The sequence below is a fragment of the Neovison vison genome, chromosome 6 (assembly GCF_020171115.1).
Source record: "Neovison vison isolate M4711 chromosome 6, ASM_NN_V1, whole genome shotgun sequence".
NCBI lineage: Eukaryota > Metazoa > Chordata > Mammalia > Carnivora > Mustelidae > Neogale > Neogale vison.
This window is the reverse complement of record NC_058096.1, coordinates 61409943-61423246: the sequence shown is the minus strand read 5'-3', so window position 1 is coordinate 61423246 and position 13304 is coordinate 61409943. Positions and strand designations below refer to the sequence as shown.

At 36.7% G+C, this 13304-nt stretch overlaps 1 protein-coding gene across 5 annotated transcripts in view; it reads left to right on the top strand.

The window, feature by feature from the left end:
* ZBTB20 (zinc finger and BTB domain containing 20) overlaps window positions 1–13304 on the top strand; it is a 782602-nt gene that overhangs the window by 323991 nt on the left and 445307 nt on the right. The window contains exon 6 of one of the 5 annotated variants that reach the window (XM_044251420.1): window positions 6831–6991. The exons of the other annotated variants lie outside the window; for them this stretch is intronic. The gene's annotated coding sequence lies outside the window, so the exon portion shown is untranslated. The remainder of the gene's footprint in view (window positions 1–6830; window positions 6992–13304) is intronic. 5 annotated transcript variants of the gene reach the window in all.

Below are 13304 nucleotides of genomic sequence, written 5' to 3'. Positions count from 1 at the left end.
GTATGATAGGTATCTGGGCAGTTAGCCTGGGGAAGTCATCATTAGAAGCTTCAACAGGCGCATAAAATAAACCAGGACCAGTTTCTCAGTTTCTCAGCATAATAGGACCACAATATTCTTCAGAACTCAAAATGATTTGACCCCTTCTGATCCCTTCAACATTTAGCTTCCTGGTGATTTTTTGTTTTGTTTTGTTTTGTTGCTTGTTTGTTCTTTGCATAAAGTTCTCTGCCCTCCCCCACCAATTTTAATTTATTTCGAAAAGGGGTACCTTCATTTTTATTAAATCAGCTACAGCTGATGCAAATTAAAGCTTTCATAAAACGTGGCCTCTGAGGCAAAACTAAAATGATAAAATTTAGGCTTAGTGAATTGTACTGTTATCATGTTGAATAACATTTAAGGATATCAAAGAACTTTATAAACACATTTCATATTTTTTAAGATTACAAAATTGAGGTGAAAGGATTTAAGGGTAGAGCTTCATCAAACATTATAGGTACAAAAGCTGTAAGAAGCAGAAGTCCTAATAATCTTAATTTTGAAAGAAGTATATTGAGGCCCAGGGGAGGGCATGCAAGTTACCCCAGCCATAATGACCACCAATGTAGATCATCCTTTAGTCATCTAGACTTGAGAATAGACCTGAATTTAGACTCTGGGGCTTTGGTCTTTACTCTGTGGGAAAGGTCTGAGCAGTGTTTGAGCAGTGTTTTCTGAGGAACAAATTGCCTTAGGCTTATTTTATGAGACCCATGGAACTATAGTCTCCTCCACAGACTAGCCCAAAATTAATACATAAGGGGTATTCTGGAAATATTCATTGTTATCTTAAAAAGGTTGTTGATGTTGTTGCTGTTTTCATTTTTTATGTACATTTTGATATCATGCCTCTGGTTGTGTAATGAGTCACACAGAAGCAAATTTATTTGGTTGACTTAATATTCTTTATGACAATTTACAAAGTAGACAGAAGACCATTAGAAACTTCAGTAGTTTAATTGTGCTTACAGGCACGATAAAACCAGTAATCTGAACAGAGCCATTGTGACATGGAATTCAGACTTCCCAAGAGTGTGCATCACGCATGGTGTCAGAATGTCACTGTTGCCAGAGGTCATTTCTGTCAGAGAAAAGTTTTTAGTGTCTGAAAAAAAATGAAATAAACTTTAATAATTTAAAATGAATTACTTGCCCTAGTAATTTATTTCAGGTTGCCTTTATTGGATTCTGTCATTTAGCAATCCGAGGAGACCAGCGTTGGAACTTTTCTATTATTTTACCCAGAGCTAACTCCTGGATATATCTTAGTTACTTCCTCAAATTTATTTTATACCCTCCCAACCTTCCCATTCCCACTGTGAAGAAGGTCAAGTTTCTATGTACAAAATATTAGTGGTTATGTCTTTGTGCCCAGATGAGGAGATGGTGTTCTGCCTTAAAAAATTCCATGGAAGCTTTAGCATATAGAGAAGGAAGAATTGAAGCATGAGGATGCCAGCGCTGGGACTTGGATGTAGGTGCCCAACAAGATTTTCTCCTCAGAACTTTTTTCTCTTTAACAATAAATTAAAACTTATTCTGTGCCTATTATGAACAATCTTTTTACCAGGGTAAATAATGCATACTTCTATCATCAGGTTTTCATGTCAAGTTCATAATCTGTTTGGGCAATAAATACAGTTAAAGACAGTTATGTTGAATGGGTACAGTAGAGTAAGCAAATATTTATCATTTCCTTTGGACCATCAAAAAATTATCTGATACTTACCAGTAGCCCAAGTAGAGGAATTAATAAAATGAAAGTTGAGGGAACAGTGAATAGTAATGGTGTGATCTGAGGATAGGATGCTAGTTGGAGCCAGTGTTTTCAAAGTGTGGGTTGAGAACCATTCATAGGTCATGGAATCAGTTTAAAGGATCACAGTCAATATGCTTTTAATGAAATAGTACCAAAGGGAGAAATTCATAAAAAGAGTGTGTTACATATTTTCAAGATAATGGATTGCAAAATGAGTATATTTCTTACTGGGAATTGTGCCACCAAAATATGAAAGCATATATCAAGAAGATTGGTCTTTTAAATACTCACATAATCCCAACTCAGGGATAATATCATTTTCTCCCTCTTTGTGGAGGGATTAAGCAGTTTGCCCCAGGTCATAGAACAGGTGAATGTAAAAGATAGAATGTGAATAGGTGTGTCACTCCATATACATACCTTTCCCATCATCTGACACAGCTTTCCAAGGTTGTATGACTTCAGTTATTACACAACTGATAACTCACACATTTATATCTCTAGTCCTGATATCTCTCCCAAATTCCAGTCTTATATTTCTAACGTTCTTATTTAAATCTTCAAATAGCTATCACACTGGTTTTTTCCAAGTCAGTACATCAAAATTGAATTTATCCTCCTAGTGAAAATTAATCATCCTCCTTTCGACTATACTAATTTTCTTCATCTCAATTGTCCAGGTGATCCCAACTCAAAATATATCATTCTTGCTTTCCCCCCGCCCCTCAGGTGTCCAGTAAGTGGCCAGGTCTTATTCATTCTCCATCCTTGGTACCTTTGTCTTAGGTTTTCATGTCTACTTGCTTGCAATAATCTCCTAATTGAGGGAGACAGGGGGAAGGGAGACCAGTTCATCCTAAACACTGCTGCCTCATTAGGTTTCCTGAAGCAGGAGTCCTAAGATTATATCACTTTGTTCAGACAAAACTTTAGTAATTCTAGATTAATTACCGATTTCTAGCCAGTGTTTATGACCATCTAAAATCTAATTCTAACCTAATTTCTGACTTATTCTTATGGTGTGATATACCAAACACTCAGGCCAAATTTCCTCACCACCACCACCAGCCTCCCTTATTAATATTGTTCCTGCCATCTGGAATTCCGTTATTCTGTTTTTCCATATGCAAATCTAACCCATCCTTCCAGGGCTATTTTAAATGCTATTAATTCCATGAAACCTTCCCTCTTTGACCTACCCAGGAATAATCCATGCTTTTCTGCTTACTAAACCCATTTCTTACCTGTACTGGCTCTGCTGACAATTTGATTTTGGACTTCTATCCTTCAAAATTGTGAGAGAATATATTTCTGTTAAGTCAAGAAGTTTTTAGTAATTTGTCACAATAGGCTGTGAAACTAATGTAGCATTTGTCTACACTTTTTTTGAGACTTGAATTACTTTCTATATTTTTAATGATATTTATGTGCAGACTTTATCTCTTTACTACATAATAAATTCTTTGGGGATAGAGTCCATATTTAACTAACATTTCTAAACTCTACAAAACCTACCACAGTAGAATCACTACTTCATTACCCATCCATGGTTAATCTGGGGAACATAGAAATGGTCCTTCAGGCTCTCATGGAACTTACTGTGTCCTAAGGGAATCAGACATTAAATAAGTAAACAAATAATTACAAAATTACAAATTATAGTCCATGAAAAGAGCTGATAGATATGCAAGACAGTAATGCATGGGGAAAATCTATTATACTATCCACTGAGTAGTGAGGAAAGAATTAAAATAGAAAGTGTAATTTAAGTTGATAGGAAGAATCAGGCAGGTGAAGAATTTGGAGTGGGGATAGGAACATGCAAGGAAGAGAAAGCTCCAGGCCAAAATAGCATGGACAGGGCTCTGAGGCAAAGACAAGCTTTGTGTATTCAAGGAAATAAAAGGATTCCAGAGTGGCTAGAGGAAAGTAAACAAAGGAGGGGACTAATTGGAAGTGATATCAGAGGAGTAGCAGGGTGATGAATTGGAATTTATTTTGAATCATTGGAAAAACACATAATAGATGTGAGTGTGTGTGTCTGTGTGTGTGTGTGTGTAATATTATATATATATTAATTGAATAGAAAAAGATGAAAATAATTCAAAGTTAAATAGTATATACAAGCTCAGAGCAACTACACATTTACTTTAAATCTTTGCCAAAGGTTCACTTCTAAGTTTGAGGGCGGCTTGGATTTCTGAAACTGAGGTCTAATAGTTCACAACATATTTCCCATCTACATAAACCAAAGCAGATTCCCAACAACCTTCTAAGATAAGGTCAAGTTAATTTTATTTCCTTTCTAGTTAATAATTATTAAGATTCTGTTGTTGGTTAATGAATCTCTTATTTTTGTTTATTTTTAAGTGTTCATTGCTCAATGTAGGAATGAATACCAAAAATGTGTTTTACTCCTAGGATGTATTTTTAACATGTTAAACCTTGATCTGATTTTTAATTGCGGTGTATTTTATCATGTGCAATGACCAGGGGCCTGGAGGCACAGAAAGCCTCCAAATGAATCATCATTATCCTCATTATTACTCTTTTCATTATTACTGAATTTCAGGATTAAAAACAATGCAGATTAATTTAAAGTATGATGCATTAATATCATGGAATTACCACTAAGTCAGAAAGGAGATTGGTTTGTTTGCAAAATGATAGAAATTATCCCCTTTCGTCAAAGAAAAAAAAGAGAGGGAGAAGAAAAAAGGAAAAAAAAATACAGTAGAGGGAATGTAAAAATCAAACCATAGAGAAGTAGGTTAAACTCTAAAGATATGAGGATTTATCTGCTATAACTCAGTAAAAACACACTAGAATCATAAAATATTATAGCAACAGGGAAACTTAGGAATTATTTATTCCAGCCTCCTCGTTTTAGAGATGAACAAAATTCAGGCCTAGAATTCTTATTTCAGACATACAGTTAAATAGTTAATGTCAGGGCTGGAACTATAACCCTAATTCTTAGGAGGTAGATTAACACGAGACCAGCTAATCAGTGATCAACACCCCTACCATAAACCTTGCAAGGTCTTGGGTAGAAAAAAGAATATTAAGTACAGGAGATAAGTCTACAGACAAGCTTTAATTAATAAAAATCTGAACAATATGTATTACTCACAATCTGTTTACTTAATGTACCAGATGCTTTGTGAAAGTTGTCTTTAATCCTTGCTACCACACTCTGCAACCACTCTGCAAAGTAGGAATCGTTTCCATTTTATAATGAGAATACTGAGCTCCAGAAAGATTAAGTAACATCCAAGATTGCAAAGCCAGTAAGTGAATTTGTATTGATGCCAGGCCTAACTGATTCAGACTCTGTACTATCTGCTGCTTGGTGTTTTATCTATTGCATTTTGTTATCGCCTTAGCTCATGTGGTCACATAGGTCATTAGTTCTCTAATAGTCCAAACTTTTGAAATAAAAGTTAGGAAGAAAAGGAAGATTTAGCAGGTGCCCTCTCTGCATAAAGTTCTTCTCATTTAATTCTGTCAATAGTACCTCAAGATCAATGTTCTAATCCTCAGTTTAAAATTTACAAAACCAAGGTTCAATGAGATGAAATTGTCCCACATATCTTTGTAAAAGCCTGAGCCAGAATTCTAACACACATCTTTCTGATCCCAGGCGTTGTTTCCATTGTTCCATCAACCTCCAAGTCTGCTTTTCTCATGGATGTTGGTTAGTCTTCTATGGTCCTCATACTCAGATCCTTATCTGGCAAAGGAGAATGTAATGTAGCTCTCATCAACTTCCCAAGAAGTAAGAGAGTGTGTTGAGAAGGTGCTTTTATAATTAAGTTATATTACCTTATCTGGAAATAAATATAATGCCCCATCTATGATTCTTTCTTTGAGAAATGAGGAACTAGGAAGATAGGTCAAATCTGTGACATTACTCTTTCATCTCTTGATTCACTCTGTGAATCACTCTGTTATCTTGATTCACTCTGTGTCTGTGCCCAAGACCCCAATCATATCACAGATAACGGTACTACTAGCCTATATCATACTTGAATACACCTTTGAAAAGTAAAAGAGGTAAAATTACTGTATTTATGAGGCCAATACGAAGGAAGAAGTTTTACATTTCCCTTCTCAAAACTAACGTATTTGAAGACTTAGAAGCCTGATTAGAGATACAGGTCAATGAAAGAGCTCATTGTTAACTTCTTCTAGAAAAAGTTCAAAACTGAAAATCCAAACATAGTTATGAATTGTTAGATTGTTTTCTAATGACCAGTGAGGACTACATGAGAAGTGAATTCTTGATAAAAGCAAGAGAGAGAGTGAGGGAGAGGGAGAGGGAGGGAGGACAAGTTGGGAGGGTAGGCGGGAAGGGGAAAAAGGGGAGGAGGAAGAGATTGGAAACAGTTTTTTTAATGGCAGCTCCCACTCAGACATGATCCTGAATTTCCTTCTATGTGTCAACTTTAGTGACACTGCATGTATACATGTATACATTTCTGAGAAGGTCAGTTTCTATTACTAGAGAGTACACTTAATCATTCTAAAACCAATTATCACTATGGAATGGCACCAATATACATAACAAATTTATGATAATTAGAAGTGATGCTTACCTGTTAGGGTTCTGCAGCTGTTACTTTATCCTCTCTGTTTCTTGAGTTTGACTTCTAAGTCTTCCTATGTGAAAGGGTCCACTCAAGTCTTTTAAAATAACTCCATGAAAACCATCTTTTCTACTTTGCAGAAAGGACTTTGTTCTTTGGCCCATCCTTGTACTTTGCAGTATGTTGCTAGTAGCCCTAAATCAGAAAGTACATTAATATATCTTTTGAACTGCTGGGTCTCATCAGGAGAAAAAATATATATATTTTCAACAATCTTATAATACTTTGTTAAAAATCCAATTCTGGTTCAATGTTTTGTTCTCAAAGGACTTTTGAATGAAGAGAAGCTTTTGTAAGAGGAAGGAAGCTTACCTAATCTCTTCAAGACTGGTGAGAAGCCATCAGGAGACTTGTGACTCTGAAACAGTTTTCCACTTCAGGTTGCAGCACATTGGCTCTAAATGCACCCCTTCATGTCTCCCAAATGGCAATGTGAAAGCACTATTCTTTGGGTCAAGTGGAGAAGGGAAGAGGCCATGCTAAACCGACATTCTTTCTGGAGATCACGAGAAATTGAATACAGAATGAACTCAATCTAATGGTTAGTATCAGATTCTCAGAATTATAAAATTCCTATGATAAAATGTCCTCAAAGATATAGGAAAATAAGTTTGTTCATGATGATAGTTATAAGGACTTAAAGATTAAGATTCTTGACAGTCATTTACTTTTTTGCAATGGCACTTGACCAGATGAAATTTGCTTAAACTTTGCTACAATTTTACTGAACTATTCTTTGTTTAACTTACTTGAATCTTATAGGACTTTATTAAATAATCAATATATGTCTAACATTGTTATCATTGCCGGTGTTGTTACTATCAGAATTCTTCTCTGGACTAGAGCTGGCAGGAACCCCTGAAAACCCGGGTTATACATTTCATGCTCTGTCTGTCTGATCTTCTTGCACCACTGGAAAGTGGGAGGGGCCGACTAGCCTAAATGCTCTGTAGGTTAACTTGGATTCACCCAGAAAACTTGTCAGTGCAGCTTTGTTCATGAGTGCTTTTAGCAGATAAAGAAATAGTTTGAATGAAAAACCGTTGTTTTTTAATAAATACTGACTCTCTCATGCTTCATGAGACTTTCTGATTGATTACATCATACTATCCACATTATCATTGCAGTTACCACGAGGGAGGCCCAAGTGTAATGGAAAGCGAAGAGCATGGGGCTGACTATCTGGAGACTTGATCCAGGCATCGTCAAATAGTTTTGTCTTTAAGATCATTTTCCTTATCTGTAGGGGACACTTTTCTCGATCTGTGCAGACATTATTCAAAGAAGTCAAATGATATATATGAAGTATTTAGAGCTCTATGGAATAAAGGAAGTTCATAAATATCATGTAGTACTATTACAATAAAAGTATTAGCAGAATTATAAATCACTTTGAGGTCTCCAAAGTAACGTGCTTTATCTGAGGTCTTCCTGCTTAGAAATTAGTTTGTTTTTTGAGTTGCCATATAGGGAGGTACTCTTTTGCTGCTAAGCATTCTTCATACATTGGAAGAAATGACTAACAATGAATTGCCAGTAATATGTTAGTCTTTTTATTAAAAAAAATTATCATTATTTTTTAATTCTTTTTAAAAATTTATTTATTTATTTGTCAGAGAGAGTGCAAGAGAGCACAAGCGGGGGTGGGAGGGGGTGTGTGGCAGGCAAAGGGAGAAGTAGGCTTCCCTGCTGAGCAAGGAGCACAATGTGAGACTCAATCCCAGGACCTTGGGATCATGCCTGAGCCAAAGGCAGATATTTAACCCATTGAGCCACCCAGGTGTCCCTAAAGATTTATTTTAAAGGCATTTTTTACAGTAAATTCTCTGAGCAGTTTCTCTTAAATTAAAAAGAAAAATTAACTGTTTTATCTTTCCTTATTAGAGAGTGAATTATTTGAGGTAAGGAACCATGAGTAATTTACTAGTTTTCTCATTTATTAAAACTGGCACTGGATAGATATTCAGTGTTAGTTGGGTATCTTGTGTGAAAATTTAGTAAAACTTTAATAAACATTTTTTTGAAAAAGATACTGAATTTATTAATTTGACTACATATATACCATATGGTAGGGACAGGTATTATTGAAGATTATACAGCCATATGAAAAAGAATGAATTATATCTATTGCTATTGATCTGGGAGGATGATCATAGTTTATTAAGTGAAAAGAACAAATTTTCAGGGTAATGAATATTTATGAATAGGTTTATTGTGCATGTTCTATGACCATATATGGTCACAATGGTCATCTCACAGGGTTGAGAATAAAAAAGGATTGATGGAAGATGATTAATTTTTTCTTTAAACATTTTTATTATTTCATTAGTTATAGTGAATATCTGTAAGTTTGAAAATGAATATATAAAATTATTTTTTAAATTGCTACCTTTTATTTCTTGGAAAATCAGCCTGAGAAAAATAATCACCATGCAGAACTTTAAATTTCATTGTATTACCTCAACCTCCATAATACAGAGTAAAGCACATACTCTAAATAGAGTGGCTCATTTACTCAATAAATATTTCCTGAGCTCTATGATGCTACTAGTTCTTGTTAATAAGTATGATGCGTGTGTGTGTGTGTGTGTGTGTGTGTGTGTAGCTGAGCTCTTTCATGATGCAGGTTCATACATGGAATCATATACAAAGAACTAATAGTTGAGCAAGCAAAAGTTGTTAGAAGTAATTTGAGTCTTTAGTATAGTTTCTCTGTATATATAACCTACAGATTCACCAAAAAACTTTTTTTGGGGTTTGGTTGTTTTTGTTTTTGTTTTTTGTCTATTTCTGTCATCCACAATACATCTCTCATAATAGCTTCCCTGAAGTTTCTGTTGCCTCTCTCTCCTTGTCAAGGGGCGCCTGGGTGGCTCATTGGTTTAAGCCGCTGCCTTCGGCTCAGGTCATGATCTCAGGGTCCTGGGATCGAGTCCCGCATCGGGCTCTCTGCTCAGCGGGGAGCCTGCTTCTTCCTCTCTCTCTCTCTCTCTCTCTGCCTGCCTCTGCCTGCTTGTGATCTCTCTCTGTCAAATAAAAAAAAAAAAAAAGAGCTCTCACTAATCCTCCTTGGCCCAGGTCAATTAACTTTTCTGCTCACCTCCCAACTCCTTGCTGGGTTTGTCTTTTTCTTCCCTTTCTGATGATAATCTCACTAGATTTTCGAGCTTCCTTCACTCACTGAGGAGGACAAGAATGGATGAATGAATGGGAGAGAGACAGAAAGAGGAAGGACGGAGGGAGGGAGGGAGGGGGTGAAGGAAAGAAGGAAGGAACAAAGAAAAGAATAAGGAGAGAAAAGAAAAAAATACTTCTGCAAGATAAGGTTTCAGGACTATATTCCCAACAGAATCTTCACAAGAGTTTGCTTTGTTTTTAAGATTTTATTCATTTATTTGTCAGAGAGAGAGAGAGCACAACCAGGCAGAGTGGCAGGCAGAGGCAGAGGCAGAGAGAGAAGCAGGCTCCCTGATGAGCAAGGAGCCTGATGTGGGACTCGATTCCCAGCACCCTGGGATCATAACCTGAGCCAGAGGCAGCGGCTTAACAAATTGAGCCACCCAGACGTCCCTTCACAGGAGTTTTAAGTAATCAGAGGGGCAGACCCTGATGCCTTAGCTTGAAGATATGCACCAAAGGCCCCATTTAGAATGTACTTAAATAGGCCTGAGCATATGAGTTAGGCAGTATATCTGAACTGGAACAAGGCAGGAGAAGACTGTACAGTCTGAGAGACCATGTTTCCCAGAGTTAGTACATTCTTTCTTCTTCTTTTTTTTTTTTAATTTTATTTATTTATTTGACAGAGAGAGAGAGATCACAAGTAGGCAGAGAGGCAGGCAGACAGAGAGAGGGAAGCAGGCCCCCTGCTGAGCAGAGAGCAAGTGCAGAGGGGCTCAATCCCAGGACCCTGAGATCATGACCTGAGCTGAAGGCAGAGGCTGAACCCACTAGGCTCCCCAGGCTCCCCAAGTCAGTACATTCTACATCCCATCACAGAGTAGTCCTGACAATGTCTGACCTTTTACAGATAGAGAACAGACATACCATGAGCTTAATTTAAAACACAGGAAAGTTGTAATATGATAACCATGAGTAGTGATACACAGGCATACTTTACTTCATGTTGTAGCCAGTTATGACAGAGGCTTTATGAAAAAGGAGAGAGGGAGGAATGGAGAGAAAAGAGGGAGAGAGGAATAAAAGGAGGGGGAAAGAGAGAGAGACAGAGATAGAGACAGGCAGATAGCTAGACAAAGAGAGAGAGTCCCTCCTCCCAAATGAAAATGAGAGTGTGTGGAGAGTGGAAGAAGGTGATTGGCTAGGAGATTAGGAAGCACGAAAAAGTAAAATAAAATGTATTTTGACACTCCAGCTATTTCTTTACATTTTCACAAATCTTTCCTGGTCCCTCATGGGTTCTACCCTGGGTGGGCTGGCTCTGCTTGGCACGTCCAGCCAGCCAGCTGTCTCCTCCTTCCATTTAGAGAGTGCTGACTCAGAGTAAACCATTTACAGGTGTGAGGAGATCTCTAGAATATGCTCACAATTATATTTATTGCTCCTAACCTTAGGGAGCTGAAGAAGTCAATGAGCAGCTGGTCATGGAAAGCTTGCCCCAAGGGGTAGGTCCCCTTCTTTACCCTATGCTTCCAGTTTAGGGGATTTACACAAAGAATATGAATTCTTATCTGTTATGTGACTCCTCCCTGTGCCCCAATAGTCTGGTGAGAACAGTAACTCTAGCTAGAAAGATGTCAGATAATAGAGGTGTGATTAGAAAAACATAGTGTTTATGAAGAGATTTTAAAGAACTAAGAAATGCTTATATAATGTTTAAGTAGAAAAAAAGTCAAGACATAAAACATATGTTAGTGTTCATTTCTGAGAGGTCATTATTCATTTCTTTTCCATTCTTTGCATTTTCCAAAATGCCTCTCTCTCTCTCTCTCTCTCACACACACACACACACACACACACAAACACACACAAGAAAAGGAAAAGTGCTCTTGGGCTATCCTTCCTTATTTGTCATTTTGGTTTTTTGCTTTCGATCAATGTTAATTTTAATATTGGTACCTCCTATAATGAAGAGATTTCACCTCAAGTTTGAGTGACATAATATTGTTGCTGGGAGTTTTTAATAGACTGTTATTGTGGTGTAATGTTCTGGTCATTCTTAATGCTCAAGTAGTCCTTCAGCTCTGGTGGAATAATTGGGGGAAGAAGGTTGTGAGGGAGAGGACTCATTTTCTAGTTACTGGTAATGGATTAGTGTAGCACAAACAGGGCTCTGATCACTCCACCTATGAGAAGCCCAAAGAAGTAAGCTAGGTCGATGGATATATTCCAACTATGCTTTTGATTAGAAATGTAATGTGTATTTAGATGATAAATGACTTCATGTGACACCTATAAAGTTCGGTTACTACAAACATTTACATGGAATAAAAACTACATACAATCAAGAAAGTTGATATTTCCAAAACTCTATAATCTCCTGTTCTTCTAAATATTTACCTATTTATCTTGTTCTCACCTTATGACTTTCTCAGACCCTTTTCATGGCTTAACTTCTAGGTTAGGTCCTGGAGCTCTTTAGAACCTAGGTGTTAATTATTATTATAATTGACACCACTCCTACTCTTCTGTTTTTACCTAAGAGGCTACTTAATTTCTCCCTGTTTGAGTGATTCTTCTGCCATTTACAATTCTGAATTTCTCTTCCCTTCATTTTGATGCTCCAGGCCCCAACTACTTTTTACAGGTGCTTTTACTTGATTACTCTTAGCTCTTCCTAACTTAGAATCTCTTTCTTTAGCTCAGAGATTCCTAATCCTGGCTGCATATTAAAATCATCTATAAAGTAAAAACAACAACAAAAAATGCACACACAAAAAAACAGCAAAAAATGAAACACCAAAGAAAAACAATGCATTGGCCCCACCCCAGATATTCTGTTTTCATTTGTCAAAGGTGAAGTTTCGCGCAAGTTACAACTTTAAAAGGATGAAACTCTTATTTCATCTCAAAATTTTCCAATTCAGGTTTGGTTTAACCTGCTGCTTCACTCTAGAAAATCATTTTTCTAGATAATGACCACCTTCCTAGCCAGACAATAATAAAGCTTTAACATTATGCATAATACAGCTGTATGCATCTTACAGACATGCATATCACACAAACATTAAGCTAATGACCAAATCTGAACAAATATTTGATAACATAGAATTGCTATTACCATAATAATTATTTAGAAACTAAGCATAGCTGACCAAATTTTCAAAGTTCTCTTTAAAACTATTGTAAATGAAATGCCTTGCATTGCTAAAGGGTATCAGAATATGCCTTGAGTCTGATTTATGGGGGAGAAATGATGGCTGACTGCAATGTCAAAGGAATGTACATTTGATCTTTACAAGGTGGAAACAACTCAAGTGACCATTGGCAGGTGAATGGATAAACACAATGTGGCATATAAATACAACAGAATAGTACAACAGAATAGTATTCAGCCTTAAAAAGGAATGACATTCTGACACATGCTACAACATGGATAAACCTTGAAGACATTATGCTGAGTGAAATAAGCCAGACACAAAAAGGACATACTGGATGATTCCATGTATTTGAAGTACCTGGAATAGTCAAATTCATACACAAAGAAAGTAGTCACCAGGGACTGGAAGGAGAGAAGAGTGGGGAGTTATTATTTAATGGGAACAGAGTCTCATTTTGAGAGATTAAAACATTCTGGGGATGGATGGTGGTGATGTTTGCACAAAGTGGATGTACTTAGTGCCACTGAACTGTATACCTAAAAATGGTTAAGGGCGCCTGGGTGGCTCAGTGGG